Below are 26,849 nucleotides of genomic sequence, written 5' to 3'. Positions count from 1 at the left end.
TCTCGCTTTGGCCGACGTGACGTCGCCGTGCCGCGCGCGCCCGCGTAGCGCGCGCGCGGCACGGCGACGTCACGTCGGCGAAACGCGACCCTCTGTACTCCAGCGGCGCCCGATCGCCAGTGTTCGGCGGCTTCCGGCGCGGTCTGACGGCGCCCGGCGCGGAATGCAGCCGGCTGCATTTCGCGCGGGCCGCGCCGAGATCGTCCTCACTGCGCGCCCTCTCTCGTCGTTGCTCACAAGATGGCCGCCTCCAACGAGACCATGCTGGACCTCACCGATTCCGGGGTCGAGAGATTTTTGGACGCCGTGCAGCAGCATCCTTGTGTCTACGACACAAAAAGGATCGATTACCGCGACGTGGAACGTAAAAGCAATGCCTGGGAGCAGATCCGCTTGCACGCAGGCCTCTCGACAGGTGCGTCAATGCTGCATACTCGCGTCGAAACATCTCCGGTTCTGGTGCGCGATCACTGTCTGTAGTTCTTGCCTTGCTTTTTTTTTTTTTTGTTTCAGTGGAAGATTGCCTAAAGCTGTGGAAACGTTTGAGGGACCGCTACATCCGCGAACGTTGGTTGGTTGGTTTTATGGGGTTTAACGTCCCAAAGCGACTAAGGCTATGAGAGACGCCGTAGTGGAGGGCTCCGGAAATTTCGACCACCTGGGGTTCTTTTACCTGCACTGACATCGCACAGTACACGGGCCTCTAGAATTTCCCCTCCAAAGAAATTCAGCCGACGCAGCCGGGATCGAACCCGCGTCTTTCGGGTCAGCAGCCGAGCGCCATAACCACTGAGCCACCGCGGCCGGAACGGAAAGCAATTGAGGCAAGCAAGAGGAGCGGCAGCGGCTATGTGTCCCGGCGAACATGGGAATTCGCCGAGTCCATGGCTTTCTACAAGGATTGCGGCCGCCCGAGGAAGTGAGTTTTTGTGCACTGTCAGAGTTGTGCGACACCGTTTATTGTTGTTTATTGAGGCCACCTTAAAGGCTGCGCTTTTTAATCGCATGTTTGCTGTCTTTCTCGAAATAGTAGTATTTTATTCGCTGCATTGGATTCGGTGTGCTCCTTCCTCACACGACGCGACTGTCATGCTGTGCAGGCAACTTAGCTTGCGAGTCTTTTTTCCTTGACCGTAATCCGGTTGTCATGTTGCATTTTTCAAGTGCGCGTCAATAATTGTGTATCCGTGTGCGCGCGGGTGTGTATGCTCATAAAATATGCCATGTTTACTATTACTGGCAACGCATGCTGTTTTTTTTTTCAGTACAATGCGGGATTCAAGCTAGTCAGCCACTTTTCTGCGCATTTTGTCGCATTGGTTAAGTCTTCTTTGCAAAGAACTCGTCGGCTCGTCGGCATTGCGGCTCGAACCCGAAACCTCCACCAAGAGATGTTACGTAGACGTACGCACACAAGGAGTAGGCGTAGTCACAGAAAGATAGCTGAGAAGTCGAACCTCCGCCGGCCAACGGCGCACACAACACACGTCGTCCTCTTCGCGCTGTGAGCACGAGCCCAGCACTGTCTTCGTCGTTGTCCATTGACAATATCAAAAAAAAATTCTGTGAATATTAATGCGATAAAAATTGCGAAAGAAACCCGTCCCTGTGGCCTACATTATTATTTATCCCAGGAACTTTCCAGCTTGCACAGCAAATGCCACTAACGCGGTCAAATGATGTTGGTATACAAACAAAATTGGTCAGCCTTGCGAATGTGGACCTGGTATTTCTCAATCCATGTAAACTTTTACTCTGCAGAACTTCATGCAGCCTGAACACCGCTTCGTCTTCAGCTGGTGATGGTGACACTGCCGAGGACATCTTCATGAGCATGCAGAGAAGTAGGCCATCATCACCAGTCACAGAGAGTCTCGTGGATGCTGCATTGCCTGCAGGTGCGTCATCACAAGTACCAACATCACCCCTGACATTGCCAGTGCTCACCACAGCAGCACCAAAACATGTGCCTGAAGCACGACCACATGAGGCTCTCAAACAAAAAAACAAAAGAAAAAAGTGATCCATTTGAAGAAGAGCTGCTGGGACAGCTGCAAAAAAAATAAGACAGAAAACGAAGCTTTTGGCCTGTCTGTCGGCCTCAGCTTAGACAGGATGCCAACAAAGGTGGCGTCCAAGTGTAAGGCAAGGATTATGCAGCTGATTGCCGAATTTGAGGAAGAGATTTAATCTGGTATTGAAGCATTTTTGAATCTTCCTCTTAATTCACTGCATTATCTGGGAGGAATGGTGCGGCAGGGAAAGACATGGACTAAAGAAAGAAAACACACACAAGCGCCAATCGGAGGTAAACTCTTGGAGCATAAGCAAAATCCAAGGGCATGTTCTTGACATTTGATGTTGGCAGCCAAGGCAACGAGCACACACGGATCTAATCTAAACATTTAACAGAAAAAGAGCCCGATGTACTAGAAATGTGATTGAGCAGTACATCGGGCTTTTTTTCTCTTGAATGTTTAAATCCGTGTGTTCTCGTTTCGTTGGCTGCCAACACCGAATGTCAAGCATGCGCCGTTGGATTTTGCTTACGATCCAAGATTTTACCTTTGGTTGGCGCTTGCGTGGGTATTTTCTTTCTTTAGTCCAATTCTTTCCCTGTCATGGTATTCCTCCCACAGCATGTCACACCAACTTGCCAAAACCTTTATGTTGTTCAATGACTGCATGAGCCTGCATATTTACGTACTCTTTTAGTGTCCTTATCCGGAAATTTTAATCACTACCTTGAGTTTATTATGCTGTAATGATGTTTTGTTTCATAACTGTCTCAGGTTTTTCAACATTTTTTCAATGACGAGAGACAGGGTCCTTGAAGTTCATAAATTTTGTTCTTAATGCCTGGGCATTGCAGGGTTAAAATCTTTGCATGTTTGGTCCCTTTGTCATGCTCATGCTTACTTGTGATAAAAATATGGTTTGGTTTGGTTTGGCTTGGTTTGTGGAGTTTAATGTCCCAAAGCAACTCAGGTTAAAATAGTACAAGCATATACGGATGCTGCAATACTAGTCGCCAAAAAGATGCCAAAGATACTAGATGCCAAAAATGGCTTGGTTCTAGCTCACTTCCTTTGTGCAACTAGTGCAATCTTTTTAAGCACAGAACTGAACTTGTTTATATTTAGAATAGAAAGGCACAATTTCGAGCATGACGGTGTGTGAACTGCGAATGAAAAAAATGTTTGTCCTGTCATTCTTCTTCTCAGTCCATCGTCTATCATGCCAGCAGTTATGTCATCGTGATGCGATTGCTGTGCCCAACTATATTTTCTTTAGAAGTGCCAAAGTCTGAGCACCGCCGCATGCAAACTTGACACAAATGCTTAAGAGTGCGTGTGGCTTGGACTGACATCAGAGTCTGGAAGTGTTGGTCACTGCATTAAGGATAGTTGCCGGGCCAGTTGGTACATGATCTCACCGTAAAACAGCGCGCTTACACGGGACGAAGAAAGAAGACACGCACACACACAGCGCTGAACTTACAACTGCATGGTTTATTGCATTGCTCGCAATAAATACCAGAAAGGAATACAAAAAACAAAAAAAAAACAAAGGAAGGCGCGGAAGGTATCCTCCTGTCGCATCATGACATGATGCGACAGGAGGATATCTTCCTCGCCTTCCTTTGGTTTTTTTGTTTTTTGTATTCCTTTCTGGTATTTATTGCGAGCAATGCAATAAACCATGCAGTTGTAAGTTCAGCGCTGTGTGTGTGCGTGTCTTCTTTCTTCGTCCCGTGTAAGCGCGCTGTTTTACGGTGAGTTGGTCACTGGTTTTGTGACCATGCCATGGTGGCTGCAGAGCACCATCCATCATCACCCGCTGCAAACACCCACAAAGTCCGGTCCCAGGCCCAGTGACCAATGCTCCCTGGTGCAAATATCAGTCGAAGCCACACTCTCACGAAGTGAGGTTAAGTTTGCGGGCATTGGTACATAACAGTGCTCTTTTAGCAGAGTTTTAATGAACACTGTTTATGCGCTGCGCATTTTATAAATGTTTTGCGATATAATCATGCCTGACTACGCTTACTGCTGGGCAAAGGCCTTTCCCCTGTCCATCCAGCACGGCAATTTTATTTCATCTTAGTTTTTAGTCACCTACAGGAACACATGCTATTTGGCAATGGATAGTTAGTAACCTACTGTTTTTCTCTCTGGATGTGATATGTATTTCTATTTTTGATCTCCTTTTTGTAGCTTTCTTTTTCCTCTTTCCATGTGATACGTATTGCTATTTTTGATCTCATTTTTGTAACTGATTTTTTTTTCTCTTTCCATGTGATATGTATTGCCATTTTTGGTGTCACTTTTATACGAAATTATCTGTTCAATTTTTAATCCTGTACTTAGAATTTTAAGAATCAGTCCATAAAGTGCAATGTTTTGTTTGGTGTTACTTTTTTGAGGGAATCACTGCGATGAAAAACAGGGCATTTTTCAGTGCGATGCTATTGTTTCACTTATTCCGATTCACACATTTACACAGCACACAGTTTCTATGTTCCATTGTGATTGAGTGGCTTATTCTCAGATTATTTTTTTTCCACTTGTACGAGTGCTGTGAGCAATTTTACCATCATTACAAAACAGTCCTCTATTGAAAGATACGTTTTGTTATCTCATAGAAAGCTACAGCCATAATAATGGGTAACTGATTACAGGTACTGTTCTCGACTTTTGTAGTTACTTGTATTAATGAAAGTATGTAGAGATGCCAAAGCGTGCAAACGCACCTCCGTTGAGAGTAGATATTAGAGTAATTTTAATCAAACGCAGACAATTTATTTGAACTGTATCGTAGGAATGACACGATTCAGTGTATGATACGTAACTGGCTATTAGAGTGTTAAGCAACCCTGTTACAGAACAACCTGTACTGTACAGTTTATATGGAAATGACGTTGAAATCTTTAAAAGTAATTGTATTAATTTTTCATTCAAACTTACACTACAGCCTGCTTCTGGCTCACATGTCTAAGAACGGTTACAGTTGGTTCCTTGTATAGGAGTAGTTGCATGTAAGGTGCCACTTTCATGCTGTAGAGTACATTTGGCATGGTGAAAGGTGTCTCAATGAAGGATGAAGCGATCAGAATGGATGCAAGGTCATGAAATAACCTAAAGCTTGGCAAATAAATGAATGAAGGCAAATGCATGACCGAATTATTTTAATGCAGTCGTTTAGCATCCCAACCATACAGAAAATTCAGAGAAGCTCAGACTTACTGCATAGAGAGCACAGCATGTGACTGCGTGAGCATACAGCCTAATGAACTCGCAAAAAAAAGTTAGGTGTGTTTATTTATTTATTCAAACAACTGACAGGCTACACATGGGAGTATTATGTGAACAGAACGTGCATGAAATTATTGAACATATGAGCAAAAAAAAGAGAAAGAAAATACAATGGATAGCAAGAATTAACGAGCAAGATATGCTTGAATTAGCTGATGACATTGCCTTGCTTAGTCACTCAGGACATGAACTGCAAAGCATGCTCAATGAGTTAGACAGGCAGAGCATAACGGTGGGGCTAAATATTAACATGCAGACAACCAAAGTAACGTTCAACAGTCTAGCAAGGGAACAGCAGTTCGCAATTGGTAGCGAGGTGCTGGAAGTAGTAAGAGAATATGTCTACTTAGGGCAGGTAGTGATCGCAGATCCGGATCATGAGAGGGAAATAACTAGAAGAACAAGAATGGGGCGATGCGCATATGGCAGGTTCTCTCAGATCATGAATGGTAGTTTACCAATATCCCTTAAGAGAAAAGTATACAACAGCTGTATCTTGCCGGTACTCGCCTATGGGGCAGAAACGTGGAGGCTAACAAAGAGGGTTCAGTTTAAGTTTCAAGTTAAGGGCAACACAGTGAGCTATGGAAAGAAAAATGATAGGTGCATTGTTAAGAGATTGGAAGCGGGCGGAGTGGGTGAGGGAACAAACGCGGGTTAATGACATCCTAGTTGAAATCAAGAGGAAGAAGTGGGCTTGGGCAGGGCATGTAATGCGAAGGCAAGTTAACCGCTGGTCCTTAAGGGTAAGGGAGGGGATTCCAAATGAAGACTAGCGTAGCAGGGGGCGGCAGAAAGTTAGCTGGGCGGATGAGTTTAACAAGTTGGCGGGGATACACTGTACTAGCTCCGTCTCACAACACTCAGCTGCCATGGCAATGATCCTTCTGCAGACATGAAGTAGTCTGCAATTTCATCCCTCATTGTCATAGCAGCTGAGCTGGGTCGGTGATTTGATGGTGGTGCAGGGGCGCCATTTGGGGCAGCCGTGCGCCTCCACTCTCCGTCCTGCACATTTTTCCTCACATGACCGGTCATCATGATCATCTGGACAATATGCACTGTCAGTCATGAGAAAATTATGAAGGCACACGGCTGCCTCTATCATGTTGGTGAGGAGCTCCGGCTCTCCTTCTACTGTCCCAAGGAACACCCGCCACCTTGAGACTAAAATCCCAAACGCATTTTCCACGCACCTGCGCGCTCTCGAAAGGCGATAATTGAACACCTTTTTTCTCTCATCAAGATTCCTGCCTGGGTAAGGACGCGTCAAGTATGTCTGCAACGGAAATGCTGCGTCCCCCAGCAAACAAGCAGGCCATCTTGACACTACCGAAGGAAGCCCCAAAGTTCCTTCTTTCAGATGAGTGCTCAGGGCACTATATCTGAATACAGAGCCATCTGAAAGTCGTCCTTGAGCTCCAATGTCCACTGCAATGAAACTATAATTGGCATCTGCTATAGCCAGCAGCACCAGTGAATGATAGCCTTTGTAATTAAAAAAGTCTGACCCGCTGTTGTCCGGGCATTTGATTGCAAAATGCTTCTTATCAATGCTTCCTATAGCATTTGGGAAGTTCCACTGAGCTTCAAAATCTTCTCGTATTTTTTCCCATTTTTTCACACTATGACACCCAAGTACAATTAGTTTCAAGCAATCATAGATTGCTGGAAGGGTCTCTCTTAGGATCCCCAACACAGTGGAAGCATGCATTCGATAACTCATAGAGATATCTTGAATGGATCCCCCTGTGGCCAGAAATCTGCAAAAAATGTAAAAGAACAATCGGTTCGTATGAACGTTCAAATATTTGTCACAATGACCTTTATTGCTGCAAGCATTAATTTAACTCTTTCCTGTCCGCGCCTATTCCCATCGATAGCCCGCTATCGATGGTTTCAAGTTCGTATTTTCCCGCTTTTTGAAGCGTTCCTGGACAACTAGCGCTTACCAGTGTGAAATAAAGGAACTCTTCTTTCACTTTCGCTTTTGGTTTGACTTTTTCCGCCAAGCGGTGATTTTTGAAGCCCCTCCGGAGTCAGCTGACCGGCGCTCCTTGTTTCCACCATGGCGTCGACGTCGCGCGCTGCTGCTGCGCCGAAACCGCGCGTTTCCACAGAAATTGATGCTCCTAAGAGTTCGTTTGTGGACGAGAATAGCAGCAGTGAGGATTCAGCAGACGACTTCGGCTCTTCAGACTTCAGCACCGACAGCGAAACTGCCTCAGACCGACCCGGAACGTCGACAGCCATGCCTCGGAAAGTTTCGCTTTCTCCCCGAAATGTTCCGCTTTTGCTGCGCGCTTATCGGAAAAGATCAGAGTGTTCTGAAGGTCATAACTCTTATTTGCAGGGTGTGAACGTCTTTCGGGCGGGATTACTTGCCGCCGGCAGCGCAGAGAGTCGTGTTTTCGGCTCAAAGACAGCCAGGGGTCGACCTCGGCGTTGCGCGCCGGAGTGTCGCACGGCGCTCGGCGGCGCGGTCAACAGCTTCATACTTTTTGACGCGCATCGCCAGGAGCATCCCGAAGCGCCAGAATTGTCGAGGACATCAAGATTTGATCAGTTCGCGTTCAGACTTGAATTGGTCGAGCAACTCCTCGGATTTGATGAGCCACATCCTGAGGACCCCAATGTTCGCTCTCTGTTTCCGCCTCGTGATTCACCTCAGGGGCTGCAGTACAAGCCGCAGAAAATGCAAAGTACCGGAACTGCAAATTGTGCTACGAAGAAAAAAAGGTGGAGCAAAAAACTAATGTTTTCTGTGAGACATGTGCGGCCAACCTCTGCTTCACGGCAACAAGGAACTGTTTCGCGCGGTGGCACGATAGTCACTAGGACTACTGTTTCCTTTCCTAGCCCAGCTAATACTGCTCACAGCAAACTAAAATTTGCTGCAATGTTGCATCGATCCCTGTTGTAAAAAATGTACATTCTGAAATTTTTTTATGTTTTGTTTTTGCTACGAAACTTTGATAATTTTGTGTGTTTTTTCTTTGTAACTACAATTTTCTTTCCGATAATTTTTTTTTTCATCTCTTACTCAATAAACATGTTGACTGTGACTAATAACAATGTGAAGAGAATTTCCTCCTCTACAATTCGGTACCATACACTCCTGTACCAAGCAAGTTTTGTTGAAGAAAAAAAAATATTAATGATATCACCTGAAAACCACCTTTTTCCCCGCGGACAGGAGAGAGTTAAGAATGAAAAACGCATGCATCATGTTTCACAAATAGGACTAAGAGCAGTTACAGGGCCATAGAATGCGGAAAGGACGTTATTTTGAGGCTCGGCACTTCGCGCGCTGCACAGTAGGACGTGGCCAAGCAGTGGGGCCCACACCGCTGTTGCGTCGTGTACCATCCGTCCCGCGCCCATCCACATCATATTTCATTCCCTATCCCATATTGCTCTAAGAGCCTCCCTTTTTTGACCCGCGCGCTTTCCCGCTACGGTTTCAAGGTTGTCTAAAGGTGAGCTTTCCCTCACAGCTCGAGAGCCTTACGGCTGTGATTGAAGCACACTTAAGTCAGAGGGAAAAAAAAAAATGCGTGCTATGTACGAGGGGGTACCCAAAAGAAACCGGACTTATTTTTGTTTGAACTTATTTGTTCACATTTTCAGCACAGACCTTTAATATCCTTCAACGTACTCTCCGCTTACAATAATACGTTTGTCGAATCTTTCATTCCATCTTTCAAAACATTGTTTAAATTCATTGTTTTGTGATGCTTGACAGTGCCTCCGTCGTTTTTTTCTTCACCTCAGCAACATCAGCGAACCGCTTTCCATTACCCTGTCTTTTCATTTTACGAAACAAAGAAAGTAGCACGTGGCAAGGTCCGGTGAGTACGAGGGTTGAGGAACAGAGGTCATGCCATTTTTGGTCCGAATTTGTTGTAGAGACAGGGCTGTGTGAGCAGGGGCATTGCCACGGTGGAAAAACCAGTCACCCGTCTGCCACAAATCAGGCCGCTTCCACCGAACACTGTTGTCCAATCTTTTCAAAACATCCAAGCAGAAAGCCTGGTTAACTGTCTGACCCTGCGGAACAAATTCTGAATGGACGACTCCTCTCACTTCAAAAAAACAAATCAGCATTGTTTCGAGGTTTGGTTTCACCTGACGAGCTTTCTTGAGGCGAGATGAATTTGAAGTTTTCCATTGGCATGGCTGTTGCATTGTTCAGGATTTAATTCAGGAACACTTCAGTTGTCCTCATAGCATCGTCCTTGAACGTCCTCGTGAATATTTCTTGAGTTTCCGTTCTACTGTTTCCGAGAAAAAAATCAGAATTTCACCGGCGCATGCTGTTCACGAACATCAGCCTTGCAAAAACGACACTCACACAAAACAGTCGTCACTCTAAAACTCTGCCTAAACTAGTCTGACCTCCTGCAGCGACGGCACTCGGCTTACTGACTTTGGAATGTTCGTTCTATGCGCTCCTAGCGGCAAAACGCGGTACCACAGAAGCTGTGCCGATTCAAAAAATTAGTCCGGTTTCTTTTGGGTACCCCCTCGTATTCGTATGTTGCTTTCGAAAACCACGCGAAGTGCGTCCTGTAGCTGATGATGTGAGGGAAAAACTTAGTTTGTACAAATACGGTGCGCACGTACCGTGCGTACCGCCTCATTGACTAGGTTCTCAAGAAATGTGAGCATTTTACCTCAATGTAACTGCGAGCGGTTCTGCCGGAGAGATGGGCCTCCTATGCGTTGCTGGGTGCAGTATTCTCTCGTACACAATGCTCAGTAGCTTGTCAAATGAAGCCTTCGTCATCCTAAGTTCAAAAAATGCACGTAAGTTCGACATGAGAACACAATTTTTCCGCTCGTGGTATCACTTTCCGAAGGGTGCTTGAAAACAAACGACAAGCACCACATGTTAAATGTATATATCTGCTTTTTATTTACCTGAAATACTTGAAATGGTATTCCGGATCACATTGTCGCAGCTCCTGCAGGAGGTGATGGTACTCGCCGTAGGAAGGGCGCTTGTCGAAAATTTCACGGATGTAGAGTGACCGCTTTCTCTTGCGGCGCAGGCGGTGTAGGAGCAACGCGATAATTATATTTCGTCGTACTGGGTACGTCCACGCCATCCCAAGAAGAAATGCAATGCCTACTGCGAGGCGCCAGAACCGACAGACACCTTTCTATATGCAGACGCTTTTAATAAAGGGCGCGAAAGCAGTATGCCAGAGCGGAAGGACAACGCTGGGCAGCGACGGGGGGCTGTTTCGCATGTTTCGCGGCAGGCGGCGTGCTAGACTCTCTGCGCATGCGCTTTGCAAGTTGCCCGGCGCTGCGCGCGTTATGCTGCGTCCAAGTGTATAGACCAGATTTTTGAGCCTCTCCCGGGCGCGGCCATTTTGCACCGACTGGCGCGCCGCGGTGCGGGCGTTTCTTTGGGGACTGCGGGGCTGCGGCAGTTCCGCGGCGGCGCCTGCATATAGCCGCGCTTCGGGCGCTAAAAAAACATTGTCGAGCATACTTCCGCTGCGTGGCTGTGTTGCAGGAAGTATTTACGTCATCAAAGCGATATCATTGACGCCTTTTAATGACATTTAGTTTGACTTTCAGGGTAATTGTGCCGGCGCTTAGAACGCGCTCGTGCTGATATCGAATTCCGTCTTGGTGCTCCACCGCAAAGAAACTTTTGTTCAATATCAAACATTAGGTGTGCGCCTAGCATGCAGTTCCAATTCCCATGCACTCTTATTCCTTCCTGCCGGCCGGACATAAAGCCCCCCCCCCTCCCCCTCCACAAACAGGGCTTTCTTGTCGCCGCGCCAGTTTATCAACAAATTACCGCTGTGAGCCCACAGAGTCGCAGCGCCTACAGAAAAGAAATTTTGTCATGGTTTATGCAACGTGGTGCATAAAAACGTACTTTCGCTCAATTTATCAAAGCTTGAATAGATATGAACAGCTAATCCAGCTTTCACTAATTCTGAGGTCCGAAGTCGCGTTATTTGATTCAGGAGCTCTCGCCGCGTGTGAGAGCGTTGCGTAGCCGTTTGGCTAAGTGTGAAAATGTAATGAAATCGCGCATAGTATTTTCCTATGAATAAAGTAGATACCGCACCGCTGCGGTGGCTCAGTGGTTACGGCTCTCGGCTCTGGCCCAAAAGACGCGGGTTCGATCCCGGCCGCGGCGGCCGAATTTCGATGGAGGTGAAATTCTAGAGGCCCGTGTACTGTGCGATGTCATCATCATTATCAGCCTGACTACGCCCACTGCAGGACAAAGGCCTCTCCCATGTCTCTCCAATTAACCCTGTCCTGCGCCAGCCGATGCGTGCACTGACATGGCCTGCGCCTCTGCGATGTCAGTGCACGTTAAAGAACCCCAGGTGGTCGAAATTTCCGGAGCCCTTCACTACGGCGTCCCTCATAGCCTGAGTCGCTTTGGGACGTAAAACCTTAATAAACCAAACCAAACCAAACTAGTGTAGATACCAACAGCAGAAAGATACTATAGATAAACTTTTACCCCCCAGATCCCTCTGACATGCGTGCGGAAAGCAGCTGAAATCGGTAGCGGTCGTGCTTACAATCCTGTACATGAAATGTGTTTAATGGGAACAAGAGCAAGCTCAGCGCAAGGATGTCGAACACGTACTTGTGATCGAAAACACGCGCTCCGTCGGGACAACCTTCAGTGTGCAGCTCGCCTATCCAGTTACTACTCCACTGAGTCAAATCGACATCTACATTCTGATGCATAAAATTATCATAGATGATATCGGACGTAAAAGCCGACAACAAACGAAACGACAGCGCAGAAATCTGCTTAGAAGTGACAGTTTCCAGTCCGTACACTACCTGGTCGACTACCCTCGTAGGTCACGTTAACGAGTAACTGCGCACAAGATAACCGCAGTACTGTCTGGAAGAGGGAAAATGTGAGTAGTGACGCACAGCACACACCCTCATACGTTAGCTGATGGAGCACAACAACGGCAGAAGCGAGCACGTAAACATGCGTTTTGCGCGCGGCGCCGGCGCGACCCGCAGTCCCTCGGGCCGCGCGCGCCGACAGATGGCGACTGGTGTCGAGAGTAGGAGCGCGCCCGCAGCCTGCGTGCGAGGGTAAAAAAATCTGGTCTATAGGCAACGGGCAGTCGTCAGGAGCCGCCACGATCGCTGAACAACCAGCGCCATCTAGCGGGCAGGCGGGGAACATATCGCAGGATTGCTCCGCCGTAGCAGACGGCACGGCAGCCTTGCGCGAGGCTGGTAGAATGGCGGTGGAAAGCGTGCCGAGGCGGCATTTCGCGATTTGGACGATTTGAATTCCTTTTTCCGAGGAGCGAACTTGAAAAAGGGCAAACTTTTGCTTTAAGCCGGTCACGTGCACAACGTGAAAAAGCTCGTGCTTTCAAGCGGCTCCGAAATAAGGGGGAAATGCATGGCGCAGACTCCTGCTACACGGGCGTTTCGAATGCCTTCCAACCGAATGTCATTCGACTCGACTGTCGAACTAACGCTGCTACACGAAGTTTTTCAACGGCATTCGGTTCAGATGACATTCGAGTCGACGGAGCTCCGCGGAGACATTCCAGATTTTTGCCTTCGAAACGCGAACACAGCCCGAAGCGACCAATAGCCGTCGCTGCCGCCGTCGCTTCGCCCCGCCCACAGCCGCGCGACTGCTTTCGGCTCTGTGGCTGTTCATTTCGATACCCGCTACTCGCTTTTTTCTGCTGTTTGTTTAGCAAATAGTTCATGTTCCGTCTAAGTGAGTGCTTGCAGAAAATAGTACACCAAGGAAGGAAGGAAGGAAAAACTTTATTTTACTCTAGTCCTTTTTCCTGCGGTTTGGGAGCATCTTCAGAGACGTTTTCTCCTTGATTTTACCCCCAGGAGTCTTCTCTGTCGAAGTCGTCCGCCTCTAATCAGTGGTCGGTTGCCCTCAGTCCAGGGCTCCGCTGGCCACTGCCGCCCGTTGAGCTCGCTGTACCAGACCTTCTTGGTCTTCACAGCGGTCGCTGGACAGCAGAGTCTCCCACTGCTCCGCACTCGGGTTTTGTATTTTGGGGACCACGTCTATCTTTTGGCAGGCCCATGTGATGTGATAGAGAGTAGGTTTTCCGTCGCACCAGGGACATTTGTCCGCGTATATGGTAGGGTGCATTTTGTTTAGTATATGTAGGTTTGGGAAAGAGCCTGTTTGTAATTGTCTCCAAGTGACAGCTTCCTCTCTGCTGAGAGATTTGTGCGGTGGGGGATACCGCAATCTTCTGCCTCTGTAGTTTTGTAGTATGGCCGAGTAATCCCTGGGTGCTGGCGCGAGTTCCGCGGGCTCATCGGATGCTCGGAAAGTAATGTATCCTCGAGCTATCCTGTCGGCCTCTTGGTTCCCTGCCACCCCCGTGTGCCCCGGTACCCACACAATTTTGTGTGGGATCTTGTCGCTTTGTTCTTCCTGGTTTTTAATTCTGTCGCTCGCTGCGAGGAGTATACGGAGCGCGTGACGACCTATCCTGCCATTCATGTAATTTCGGCAGGCTGTTTGAGAGTCGGTGAGTATTGTTAGCGACCGCCCGGTTCTATAGCCCTCCGCCACCGCTAGAGCAACGGCTACTTCCTCGGACTCTGCAGCTGTGCAGCCTCGGAGAGACGCGCTGGTCATTTCGCGTAAAGACGAATCGACCACCGCCGCCACAGCGATTTTGGTGTCTCCTCCTCTCCAAGACGCGTCTGCATACATGGTCGTGGCTTGAGGAGCGTATGTTCTTTCGATGAAGTCGGCCCTCGCTTCTCTTCTGCCTCGATGGAGGTTGGGATCCATGTTTTTTGGTATTGGCGCTACCTTGAGGGTCTTGCGAAGCTCGTCGGGGATCGTTGCCGTCCTCGTCATTTCTCGCATCTGCTCGCGGTATCCGAGCCTCTGCAGGAGCGCTCTTCCAGTCGTTGTCTGCAACAGCCTGAGTTTTTGCGACTCAAGCTGCGCCTCTCGTAGCTCCTCAAAGGTGTTATGTAATCCCAGGGCCATGAGTTTTTCGGTTGACGTGTTGCGCGGAAGTCGGAGCGCTGTCTTATACGCTTTGCGTAGCAGGGCATCCGCTTGTTGTATTTCGTTTTTGTTGAGGCACTGGTAGGGTAGGCTGTACGTGATTCTACTAACTACAAGGCTTCTGACTAGTTTGAGTGTGTCCTCTTCACGCATGCCATGTCGCCTGTTGGTGATGCGGGTGATCATGCGTGAGACTTGTAGTGTTGTTGCTTTGAGCAGGGTAAAAGTGTGAGTACTCGAACATTTACCGCGTGTGCATGAAATTTCCCCAGGAGTGCGCCGATGAGGACGACTGTACTCATGCTGCTGTTTACATCGCTGCGTATGAACAGCTTGTACTGGTTTGCAAGACATAAAACGAAATATGCGCTTTAGTTCTATTAAATCATGTCCTCTCTTCTGTACCGGTTGTACCCGTGCCTGTTTACGCAGTGCGACAATCTGTGGGAAGGGCCGACACGATCGTTCGCCTGAGAAACACTTGCAGCCGGGTTGTTGACATCGCGTAGGACCGGCGCTTCTCGCTAATTTTCCCGGCTTCCTCCGACATGTCCCGTACTTTATTTTAAACTACTTTATCCAGAAGCATGTTTTGTGACCGTTCGCGTTAACTGAAATGGCTTAACTTGATACCCACAAGCTAGCGACGGCGACGACTGCTGCTGGCCGTAAAGCACTGCTCGGTAACCCGAGTCACACCGCCGCTTCCCGTTCATCGTGTGCGCGTCCTGCGATGTAAGCAATAGTTGATTTCATGTCACTCTTGTCAAAACTACACTCGTTGACCATTTGCATTCGCTAAAACTTGTGAATTCGTTCTTCACAATCACCGATCCAACCCTGCGGGCTTGCCAGTCGTCGCTGAAGGGAACGGAGTCGTCGTCGACTGAAATTAATTTGGCAAGTGGTTGTCGCTAGTGAGTGTCTATGTGTGCACATGTGAAATATAGGCGCTCGTTTCGCTTATTTACAATCCGCATAATGTAAAAGCGCGCATGTATTCGCACCGTCACCTCATCAGCGCGTTTTCGCTCAGCCGCCGAACTCCCGAGGGCATGAAAGCTGACCGTCCGCTGATCGGACTCGTCGGTGTCATTTAGCCAAAAAACTTGTGCCACTACATTAATATTATAATAAACTAGATAGTTCACTATAATCACATGCTGATAGTGCCGTTGTCGGACTAGCGTGACCGTAGTCGTCGTTGTACATTGAAAACGAGCTGAGAATTTCGAATGCGTTTGGAAAGCGCCGTGTAGCACCGCGGGAGTCCGTCGAGTTCGAATGCCATTCCAAGTCTAGACTGCCATTCGACTCAGATGTCATTCGAAAGTACACGTGTAGAACAGGTATAATTAACGCGCCACCGAAGAGCGTGGAGATCGAGGTAAGCTACGTCTGTTCATCGCTTGTATTTTTCTGGCTCGCATCTCTGATTGTTATTTCAGATTGACAACAGCAGGAGAATCATTCGTATTTGACCCCGGCAGTCTTCGCAAAAAGAGTACGCAGCCCAGCCGCGGCGATCAGATGCATGGCGTGCGGCGATCAGATGCTTGCCATGATCAGATGGCATGCGGAGCTGACTGCCAATGCGTGCGACGGCGAGCGTATCCTGTCTCCGCTGCGCTGCTCGCCGCGAGAGGCGCCTCCGTCGGAGCCGGAGTTACGTTCGCCGACCTGACGTGTCCGGCTTCAACCGGCGCTGGCCCGCGCGCCGAGAACGTCGGAGTATAACCGTGCCAACTCCGACGTTGACGGAGCCCTGAGGGACGCCGCTCAGCCCACCAATAAGCGGTTAGAAGCAGCGCTCTTAAACGCATCGATGCACAAAACGTCCGAAAGACCTGCTCCACCAGATTTTAAAATAAAACAAAATTCGGCAAAGGCACGTATGACTGCTTACGTGTGCGAATGCAAACGCATTACGGTCCTTTGGTACACTGAGACCCACCCACACACACGCGCACGAGCATTCGACACCACCTCTCTTTGTGGGGCTTTGGTTTGGTCTGGTTTATGGGGTTTAACGTCCCGAAGCGACTGAGACCATGAGGGACGCCGTAGTGGAGAGGTCCGGAAATTTCGACACCAGGGGTTCCTTAACGTGCACTAACATCGCACAGTACACGGGCCTCTAGAATTTCGCCTCCATCGAAATTAGAGCGCCGCGATCGGGACCGGCGGACAGCCATTGGTCCAGACGCCTTAGACGTTGCTGGGGTAGTCGACGAGGCCGCCACCTGGCGCGCCACCTCCTTCAACCCTCGAGGGCTTCCCGAGGCGCTCTATTGCTCTCGCCGGACATTTGCCAGCACTGCGTAGATGCGCAGTGTGAATGCATACCAACTCGCCCAGATCTAAGCTTTACTAGATGCGCAGATGTTCGCATCCACGTGTAGCAGCAGCTGCATCGCTGGCCCGCGAAGCTTAGTGATGCGTAGCTGGCCTTTCTTTAGGTCGGTCCAGCCGTTCGCCTTGGCGAAGGCGTCAAGACTGGTAGGTATCGCAAGATTTGCAGCGGTCGAATATGGGCACATTCGTGGGCTTAAGCCAGAAGCCTCGATGGAAAGACCGGAGAGGACGCGGCCACGCCGTGTACACTATGGTAGGATGCGGCCGCAGGTTCGAGGGGAGCGGGTGCGGAGTCAGCGGGGACGTACGAAGGCCCAGGTACGACGCGGCTCAGGTGGACCGACCCTAGGCCGGGGACCTCACGCTGGAGAGCACCAGCCTTCCTAGAGTGCGCAGGCAACCATGCGTACAACATGTCCATCCGCTGGTCGACACGGTCCGCGAGGCGCTGGTAGTGGTGCCCAGCTTCCCGGAGAGGTCAAGGCCGTCAGAACGGTCGGGGTCATCTCCGCCATGCGCTAGTGGACCTCGGCTGGTAGTGATAGCCGGTAGTGTACCTCGGCTGTCGGCCATTTCCGGCGCTTGATTCTGGGCGCGAGTGAGCGGTCTCCCACCGTTACCACCGAAATGTTAGCGCTAAAAACGCAGACCACGGGGGAAAAGCTCTAGCAGGCAGCCGTTCTTTCTGTTGTTGTTGTTGTTGTCCTCGACATATAATGGCGAATAGTGTTGGTCAAATGTTTAGGGGAATCCCCCAAGGTGGAGTAGATTTGTGATAAGGGAGTAATTACTCATTGGCATCCAGCCGAGCGCAGCCGTACGGCTACAAAGGAAAGCTATACAGCTTTCTCAGAAACTTCGTAGTTAAAGAAACACTGTTCCCACTTCGAGTTATTGATCAATTCGATCTCGCCCTACCATAAGCTTGCCGTCCTGGTTAGCTCAATTGGTAGAGCGACTGCTCCGGTGTAGCGGTGGTCCTGGGTTCGAACCCCGGACCAGGACGAATTTTTCTTTAACTACGAAGTTTCTGAGAAAGCTGTATAGCTTTCCTTTGTAGCCGTACGGCTGCGCTCGGGTGGATGCCAATGAGTAATTACTCCCTTATCACAAATCTACTCCACCTTGGGGGATTCCCCTAAACATTTGACCAACACTGTTCCCACTTCGAGTTATTGATCAATTCGATCTCGCCCTACCATAATCTTGCCGTCCTGGTTAGCTCAATTGGTAGAGCGACTGCTCCGGTGTAGCGGTGGTCCTGGGTTCGAACCCCGGACCAGGACGAATTTTTCTTTAACTACGAAGTTTCTGAGAAAGCTGTATATCTTTCCTTTGTAGCCGTACGGCTGCGCTCGGGTGGATGCCAATGAGTAATTACTCCCTTATCATAATGGCGAATACCCACATGGAGTATTGGCCATGATCAGGCGATGACTCCTGCTGCTTTCCTGGGGTCGCATATGCCGTAGAAGCGAATAAGTTACAGGTATTTTCCAATTATATATTTTCAGAATGATAATTTTCCAACACTTACGCACTGACTGCCTCATACGGATAAAAAAAAAACTTTTTTTTCACTGGAGATAAAACACTGAAATTTAGCTTAGTTCTGATGGTATCAATATACCTCAAGAGAAAAGTATAGAACATTTCTATCTTACCGGTACTCACCTATGGGGCAGAAACGTGGAGGCTAACGAAAAGAGCTCTGCTTAAGTTAAGGACAACGCAGCGAGATATGGAAAGAAAAATTATAGGTGTAACATTAAGAGATCGGAAGCGGGCGGAGTGGGTGAGGGAACAAACGCGGGTTAATGACATCCTAGTCGAAATCAAGAGGAAGAAATGGGCTTGCGCAGGGCATGTAATAGAAAGGCAAGATGACCGGTGGTCCTTAAGGGTAACGGAGTGGAGTCCAAGAGAAGGCAAACGGAGCAGTGGGCGGCAGAAAGTTAGGTGGGCGGATGACATTAAGGAGTTTGCAGGGATACGGTGGCCGCAGTTGGTAAACAACAGGGTTAATTGGAGGGACATGAGAATAGCCTTTGCCCTGCAGTGTGCTTAGTCAGGCTGATGATGATGGTATAAGTACATGTCTTCACTCAGAATTGAATCATTATTGGTGCAGCGGTTTAAAAGATGACCTCCAATCCACCCATCTCATGTCCATTTGATGCAACGATCTGTATGGAATATGCAGGGCTTCCCACACGACACGAATTTCATGAACGACTCTTGCGCTGCATTTCACATAGTGCTGGGCCTCACTTTCATGACCGATAAATATCGGGAAATAAGAGGCGATTGGAAGACACGCACACGCACACTAACAACTGTGGCAACTTTACAAGGCACGTTTATGTGGCATTCATTCTTCGTATTCCGTAGAGTGTTAAGCGCAAGCACATTTTAAGTCCGATTACAAGCAGAAGAAAAAAACAACAGATATTCAGTGCTCGTCCTGCAGTTTTTTAAAAGTATGAGCGATCTTGTGCATACATGAAACAAGTTTGCGTTGAACCCCAATCCGCTTCTCCGTGTCTGGTTTGCTAAACAAGCTCCGACGCGAAGCTCCAGCATGACATGTGCTGATCGCGCAGGAAACAATGCGGGCCAAGGCAGAATACGGCAAACAAAAAAATTCCGTCTAATCATTTCGCACAGATGGTTGTGAATACTGCCGATCTCATCTTTTATGCGTACGTTCTCTACTCGACACACGCAGTCGAGATTCTGCGTTTCTCTTTCATTGCCCATGCCCTGCAGAAACGACACACCGGTACGGGCAGCAAGAATTACTATGTCGTACATGTCCGCCGGCGCAGAGGGTTCAGACCTTTTTCGAATAGATTAAAGCCATTTATTTTCGCAAAGCAACACACGTGTGTACCATTGATGCACGTCATTTAAAGAGTTCATTGAATTCTGAGGTCAGTTTTGGAGTGACACCTCAGCCGGTATTTAAATGGGACTGTGGCTCTAGAGTATTGTTTACCAGTTTCCAGTGATGTCGCTTTCTACTGTCCCTCCGGTGCTGCTACTCGTACTGGCTGCTTCAGTCGCTTATGACAGCGCAGAACTCGTAAGTATAGATCGCAGTTAGCAGTAAATGTAAGCCTGCGACTTTTCAGAGTTTGCTTCCAGCCAAGAAAAACCTTAGAGGCGTGTTAGCTTTTGCAAGCACAATTGTTGTTTCGACTTTATCGGCAAGACGCTCAGCTTTGTGTTCCATCCTAACACGCAGAAGTTAGGCCTTCCTTCTCGTTTCGACGATTTGGGTATTTTCTGTTTTCTAATTCTTAAACGGGAAATTTGTGATACGGTTCCGCTAACGCCAGAATTATTGCGCAGCTTGTTTTGTGTTCGTAACACGAGGCGCGTTAAGTTGCGTCAGTTTAGGTGATATTAGTAGATGATACGTGATTCTTGTTCAAGATGCGCAATAACAGCGTTCTGTGCACTAAGCAATAGTAAATTTCGTGCCCTCAGAATAATATTAATCAATGCTTGAATCTGTGAACCATAAATGAACTCAGTCCATAAATAATTTATTCAGACGTGCTAGCAACCAAATTTTGTTTGGTTTTTGTTTATTGGGGTTTAACGTCCCAAAGCAACCCAAGCTATGAGGGACGCCGTAGTGAAGGACTCCGGAAATTTCGACCACCTGGGGTTCTTCAACGTGCACTGACATCGCACAGTACACGGGCCTCTAGAATTTCGCCTCCGTCGAAATTCAGCCGCCGCGGCCGGGATCGAACCCGCGTCTTTCGGGTCAGCAGCCGAGTGCCGTCACCACTGAGCCACCGCGGCGGGGCAAAACGAAAATAGCGGACAATTTAGCACTGTTTAGCGCGGAATATCGCGCAGTAGCACAAGTTCCGGCGGGCATTTAAGATCGTTACGTACTAAATGCATTGGGCGGGTCGAGATTCCTCAGTAAATGGCTAGTTTAATTTAGTTTATGAGGTTTAGCGTCTCAAAGCGACTAATGGTATGACAGACGCCGTAGTGAAGGGTTGCGGAAATGTCGACTACCTGGGGTTCTTTAACGTGCACTGACATCGCACAGCACACGGGCCTTTAGAATTGAGCCGCCACGGCCGGGATCGAACCCGCGTCTTTCGGGTCAGCAGCCGAGCTCCGTAACCACGTAGCCACAGCGGCGGGATCAACCAAACTCTGTCTTGGTGCAGGTATTTAGAATGACTGAAATACAATAACAAATTCAAAAAATACCAAAGACACATCAAACATCGAAGTTACACGGAGAAAGATCAAAACGTCATCTCTCAGACAGTCAGTCAGTTGATCTTAATTCAAGTGATGTCCAACGGTTAAGCAGAAGGTAGAAAACAAACGCTTTCAACTTGCTCTAAATTGGAATTCATTTGTTCTTATCATGTTATATTTGCCGAGGAAATAAAAAGTAGTAATTATATCAAACTGCCCCAGCACGCAGAAAAAATAACATAAGCATTGGTCTATAAATGCCAAAATCGGTTTTGCAACCGCCCTAGTATAGAGATCATCATCATCACCAGCCTGACTACGCCCACTGCAGGGCAAAGGCCAATACAGGAATACAACTCTGGATATTGTTATGTTGGAGTGGGAGATCCACTATTTATGGATAAATAATAGATATGTGCAAAAATCAGGTTATTCATATACAAGTCAAACTTCAAAGGTTACGTCTTCGGTCCAAAAGCACCTTCATTGCTCGTAACTCTACGTACCTTAATATCATTATAGTTCTTTTAGGATACTGCTGCTGATGTAGTTGTTGACGAAATTCAACACGATGCGGCCGTGAACAGGTGAGCTCAAATACCTATTAAATTCATTGTCAAGATCTCTTTCAAGATGCTTGCACCATAAATTGTAAAGCCACCACTATTATTTATTGAATTCTGGTTTAAAAGTTTCTCAAGCATATTCTAAACTAAATTTTGAGCAGTCAGGCAGTTGAACATGTTAAGGTGCATTTCTCGCTCTTCTCACGGTTGAATTAACGTAGTCTCGGAAGGTTTTTAACGGCACAATTTAATAACTTTAGCAGGAAAGTATACTCAAAGGCTTGAAACAGGCAGCAAGATGAGCGTAAAATGTATATGCTACAGTAAGCTCTAAATTAGGCACTGAGCCTGTAACGGTAGCTAAAATAAAATAATCGAAATGGCGAGACAGTAATTGTCGGAAGGACACAGAGCACATTTAAACATTGTACATAATACACAGCAGATTTAAAATATACAAACGGTTACCTAAACGGCATAATACGGCTGATTTCAGAGAAAAGCTGGTAAGGATCTCCAGTCGATTGCTCTGTCATCTATGAAAATTGGTTTTGACGAAAGGAAATGACGCAGTAACTGTCTCGCATGTCTCGGTAGACACCTGAACCATGCCGTAAGGGAAGGGAGGAAGGTGGGAGTGAAAGAAGAAAGAGAGAAAGAGGTGCCGTAGTGGACGTCTCCTGAATAATTTCAACCACCCGGGGATCTTTAACGTGCACTGACAACGCACAGCACACAGGCGCCTTTTTGCGTTTCCCAAGTGCTGTGCGATTTCAGTGTGTGTTAAGGATCTCCAGTTGGCCCAAATTATTCCGGAGCCCTCCACTAGGGTGCCTCTTTCTTCCTTTCTTCTGTCAGTCCCTCCTTTATCCCTTCCCTTATGGCGCGGTTCAGGTGTCCACCGAGATATGCGAGACTGTACATAAAACCAAGAGATGGTATAAAACCAATGTCCATTATCCGTTTTCAGAATGCGTGCGACTGTTTTTCCGGTGATGCATCGAGAAGTCACAAGGGAATGCCCCCGTATTCTTTTGAATTCAAGCCCAACAATTTTATGCTCGAGTTCGTGATAATTTGTTAAGCAGCAGCGAAAAAGATGTGTATGTAAGGGAAAGAGACGCACGAAACGAACGCTGACTCAACTGCTTTTTATTCAGAAAGTACGTGTACAATACGGAGCAATGCACGAAAGTACTAGCAGAAAAGAAAACACACAAACACCTAAAGCACATATTGTTTCATCCAGTAAAGGAAAACTCACTCAGGCTAAACTGTGACTCAAACAGCGCCTGTCAACGAAATGAAATATTCCACATCGCTTCATACAGCTGCAGTATACAATTAGCCTGATTTTTTTTTATGATTAAAGAGTCTACCTTTGCACAGATTCACCAACCGGTCGTGAATTAATATCTCGCTGCAAAATAGAAAATAATGACATAAGCGAGTTTGCGTTTCATTCCGGCCAGACTGTACAGACATGCATGACAAAACTTATGCGGGATCCAGATTTGCAGAAAAATAAATATTCAGGGGGGCACTTAGTGCTACTTAATTGCGGTGAGGCGAAAGCCTTTACCGCTGCTATTTCTGTCTCTTGGACGATTGTTGCTGAAAGTAAAGGAGCATTACAGACGTGTCACAGTGCCATTTCTGGCACTGTGTCAACCGGTCTGTAATGCAAAGACCAGGCAATCTACTGATTCTTCTAATTAACCCTTAACTGATCAACCCTTAAGAATTGAATCAATTAACATTTAACTATTTAATTAATTAACACATTATCTCTAAACTAAACTACTAACCACCTAATTAACTCTAACCTAACTAATTATTTAACTCTGAACTAATTTTACTTCAGATGATTGACAGGTTGAGTATGACACTTCCTGCGAACACGCTGGTGAGTCATGAGCCTATAAAGACTTTTGCCTTAAAAATTCTGTGTGGTCGGAGAGAGCTCGTCAGCGAAAATATTCATTCATGAGAAGACATTCCTGCTCCATTCAAAGGAAAAATGTCAGCTGATTGACTAGCTAGTTCACTCAAAAATATTTTTTTTTCTTCCTTTGAATCGGCATCCAGCACACTTTTATCAGTAACTATACATTTTTTTTTATCGTATGCAAGACCCGTCTGGAATCCCCACCAGGCATATCTCGCTGATAGGCTAGAAAAACTACAACGCATGGCCCTTTGTTTCATCCACTCAAAATATTCGGGGAATGACAGCGTGACATGAGCATCCCAGCTGGCATCCCATCACTGTCTAATCGTCGTCGCATTTCTGCTTTGAAATTTCTTTTCCTTCTGCATCACAATCGCATTACAATAGATAAAACCGCATATCTGAAACCACCTTACCGTCACTCGCGCAGGACTAATAACGAGAAATGTATCCGACCATTTGCATACCGCTGTAGCACGATCGGATATTCACTTTTTTTCCCGTTGTCCATCGAAGAGTGGAATAAACTTCCCCGTGATTGCATCAGTGCTGATACAGTTGAATTGCTCATTCATAAAACTGAGAGCCGGCTCAGTCAGCGAGGCCCTTAAAGCATTTACTGAACCTTTTATTCCCTGTGTGTAGCAATGCACGAATGCCCATGTTTATTTATTGGCAATTGTTATTGTGTTCTGTGCGATGTCACTGCGCGTTAAAGAACACCAAGGTGGTCGAAATTTCCGGAGCCCTCCACTACGGCGTCCCCCAAAGCCTGAGTCGCTTTGGGACGTTAAACCCCCATAACCATAAATTGTTATTGTGACTGTGCACTTGAAATGGCGTCACCAAGCACTGTCTGCTTAGACTAAACTGTACAGCCCAATTCCGTATGAGCCTGGAAACCAGGCTTACAGTATTGTCAAATAAATAAAAAAATAAATCATATAGCAAGAATGTGGGTTTGCTGACGCATCGTTCCGCTTTCTTTATGCGGAGAGCCTCGCACATCATTCTTGTTTGCCGGATAAAGTATCTCTAATATGCAACAAAGGGAAAAATAATTTGCTGTTGCGTAATAGTATTGTCTTGCTGAAAGAGCCTCAAGGTAGACTGAAGAAGCTGGAGGCAGGTTTTTGGTGTCATTCCGTCGGAAAGAAAGATGCTTTATATTGGCGAACATCTTTAATCTAACTCATTTTTCGCTGTATTTCTTGGATTGGTAGGTTCTATTTTGTGTGACTGAGGCGCGCTCGAATTACTGGCACCAGAACCAGCTTAAAAACTCCATAAATGACAAAGGATATTAGCCTAAGGATAGATGCCTGAGGAACGCATTTCCCAGGCGAAGAAAAGTTCTCCTGTCGAAACCTCGGCTACCAGAGGAGGCTCCTCTCCCGTTCTTTGTTCAACTTTTATGTTTAGGGTTTAAATAACCTAAAATGCGGCCCACAGCTCCAAGAGAACGCAGGGCGCTTCTGGGCATATACAACGTGTTTTTTATCGTTTACAGATTTTTATTTTAAGAACTCTTGCGAGACGTCGGTGCGATCCTTTGAACATGGTTTATGGTTTGTAAAGGTTTAACGTCCCAAAGCCACTCAGGTTATAAGGGACGCCGTAGTGAAGGGCGCCGGAAATTTCGACCACCTGGTGCTCTTAACGTGCACTGACATCGCACAGTAAGCACATGGACCTGTAGAATTTTTTCTCCATCGAAATTCGACTACCGCGGCTGGGATCGAACCCACTTATTGCGGGTGCCATAATCATATCCACTGAACCACCGCGGCGGCCGGTCATATGAGTAGTTATTCTGTACTTCCTGAAATTTCATAGATATAGTCGAGTCGGATTCACTCTTCTGCACATCCCGATGATCCCGACACGTCGATGTAGTACATGGACGTCCGAATAGCCACGGACGTCGATACAGTATGCGGAAGTTTAGCTTTCGCATTGCTCCAATGCGGGTAGCCGCAGTTATTTCGAAGCTTTTCCGGCTTGAGTGTGCGGCTCGCCTCAGCAACGGCTCGTCTTTATACCGATGGCTTAATATGACCGCGCAGACGAAAGACAAGGGGGAAACGTCTGGCCAGCACTTGTTTCAGGATGCGTGCAGCATAAGGGCGCACCACGCCTGATGTTCGGGTTACTGGCACTGGTTTTGAGGTGTGAATCCTACACTCTCAAGAGAAGAGTAAAAAAACTGGCTGTGGCTTAGCTTGGTTAAGCCTGGTAATTGCGAAGCAATACGTGGTTCTGTTGCCGTTCTTCTTCTGTCTCCGTAGCTCGCTGATGCTTTCTCTTTGCAACCTGCCGAAGCGTATAGGCTGGAGGCGGCATCTCATGGGCTTAACGAGAAGAGCGCAGTCAGGCCGCGGCCGTGGCTATGCGCCGCGCAAGGCAACGGCGTGAGATGGGGTCCCGTTTTTAAGCAGGTGGTATGACGTCACATAGCGCGCAGCGCCCCTGGTGAGAGGAGCGGGAGTCAGGCCACAGCCGTGGCTATGCGCCGCGCAAGGCGACGGCGTGAGATGGGGCCCCGTTTTTAAGCAGATGGTATGACGTCACATAGCGCGCGGCGCCCCTGGTGAGAGGAGCGGGAGTCAGGCCGTGGCTATGCGCCGCGCAAGGCGACGGCGTGAGAAGGGGCCCCGTTTTTACACAGATGGTATGACGTCACGCAGCGAGGTCAAGCGAAAGGTCAAGCGTGGCTATGCTGCCGCGGCACGGCACGGGAAGAGGTGGTAGCGAAAGTAGTATTGCTTCGCAATAAAAGAGAGGACAATTACTCCCTTTTTACTCACATAAAGGCGTATTCGTGTTTAGTGTCGGCATAGTTGTCGGCGGTCAGCGCACGCCGTTGTGCGGCTGCTCAGTGTTTTGTGTATGTGTTGTGTTGCTTTATTCCTGACAGAAGCGGGCAACTAAGATAACAGCACCTCATTGTGTCTTCCTATTTCAGCTCGAAATGAATACATATCGCAAAGACAAAGACCTCAATATGCACGCACGTTTCTCCGAGTGTCGTAATTTCATACAATTCGTGCGTGTTTGATGATGATGATTTTATGGCTAAAGGGCATCCGGGGCCAAAGAGAGACATCATGGCACAAGGGGTTTTCGTGTTCTCACGGTGGGGTCGAAGACTCATTTCCCAAGCATTTCACCCTAAAGAAGCCGATCACCAGGTCAGGTGGGTGGCCTGGTGGGTTGCCGGTGGCACTGGGGATCGAACCTCGGACGTCCTGCATGCGAATTCATGCGTGTATATGATTTACTGCTGAAATGGGCCAGGCATATCGATCATCGTGTGACAATTACAGCCCGCTGTAATCTTCAGCAAGAGGCGCCATTCCTAGCAGAATGGCAAGAATTTCTTTGAAGTTGAAATT

At 47.7% G+C, this 26,849-nt stretch overlaps 1 pseudogene; it reads left to right on the top strand.

Moving 5' to 3' along the window:
- The first annotated feature begins 240 nt into the window (after positions 1-240).
- Positions 241-2,190, top strand: LOC149348009 (uncharacterized; annotated as a pseudogene).
- The last annotated feature ends 24,659 nt before the right edge of the window (positions 2,191-26,849 follow it).

This window comes from Amblyomma mixtum, chromosome 4 (assembly GCF_055824585.1).
Source record: "Amblyomma mixtum isolate Tamu chromosome 4, ASM5582458v1, whole genome shotgun sequence".
NCBI lineage: Eukaryota > Metazoa > Arthropoda > Arachnida > Ixodida > Ixodidae > Amblyomma > Amblyomma mixtum.
This window is presented reverse-complemented; position numbering and strand designations above follow the sequence as displayed.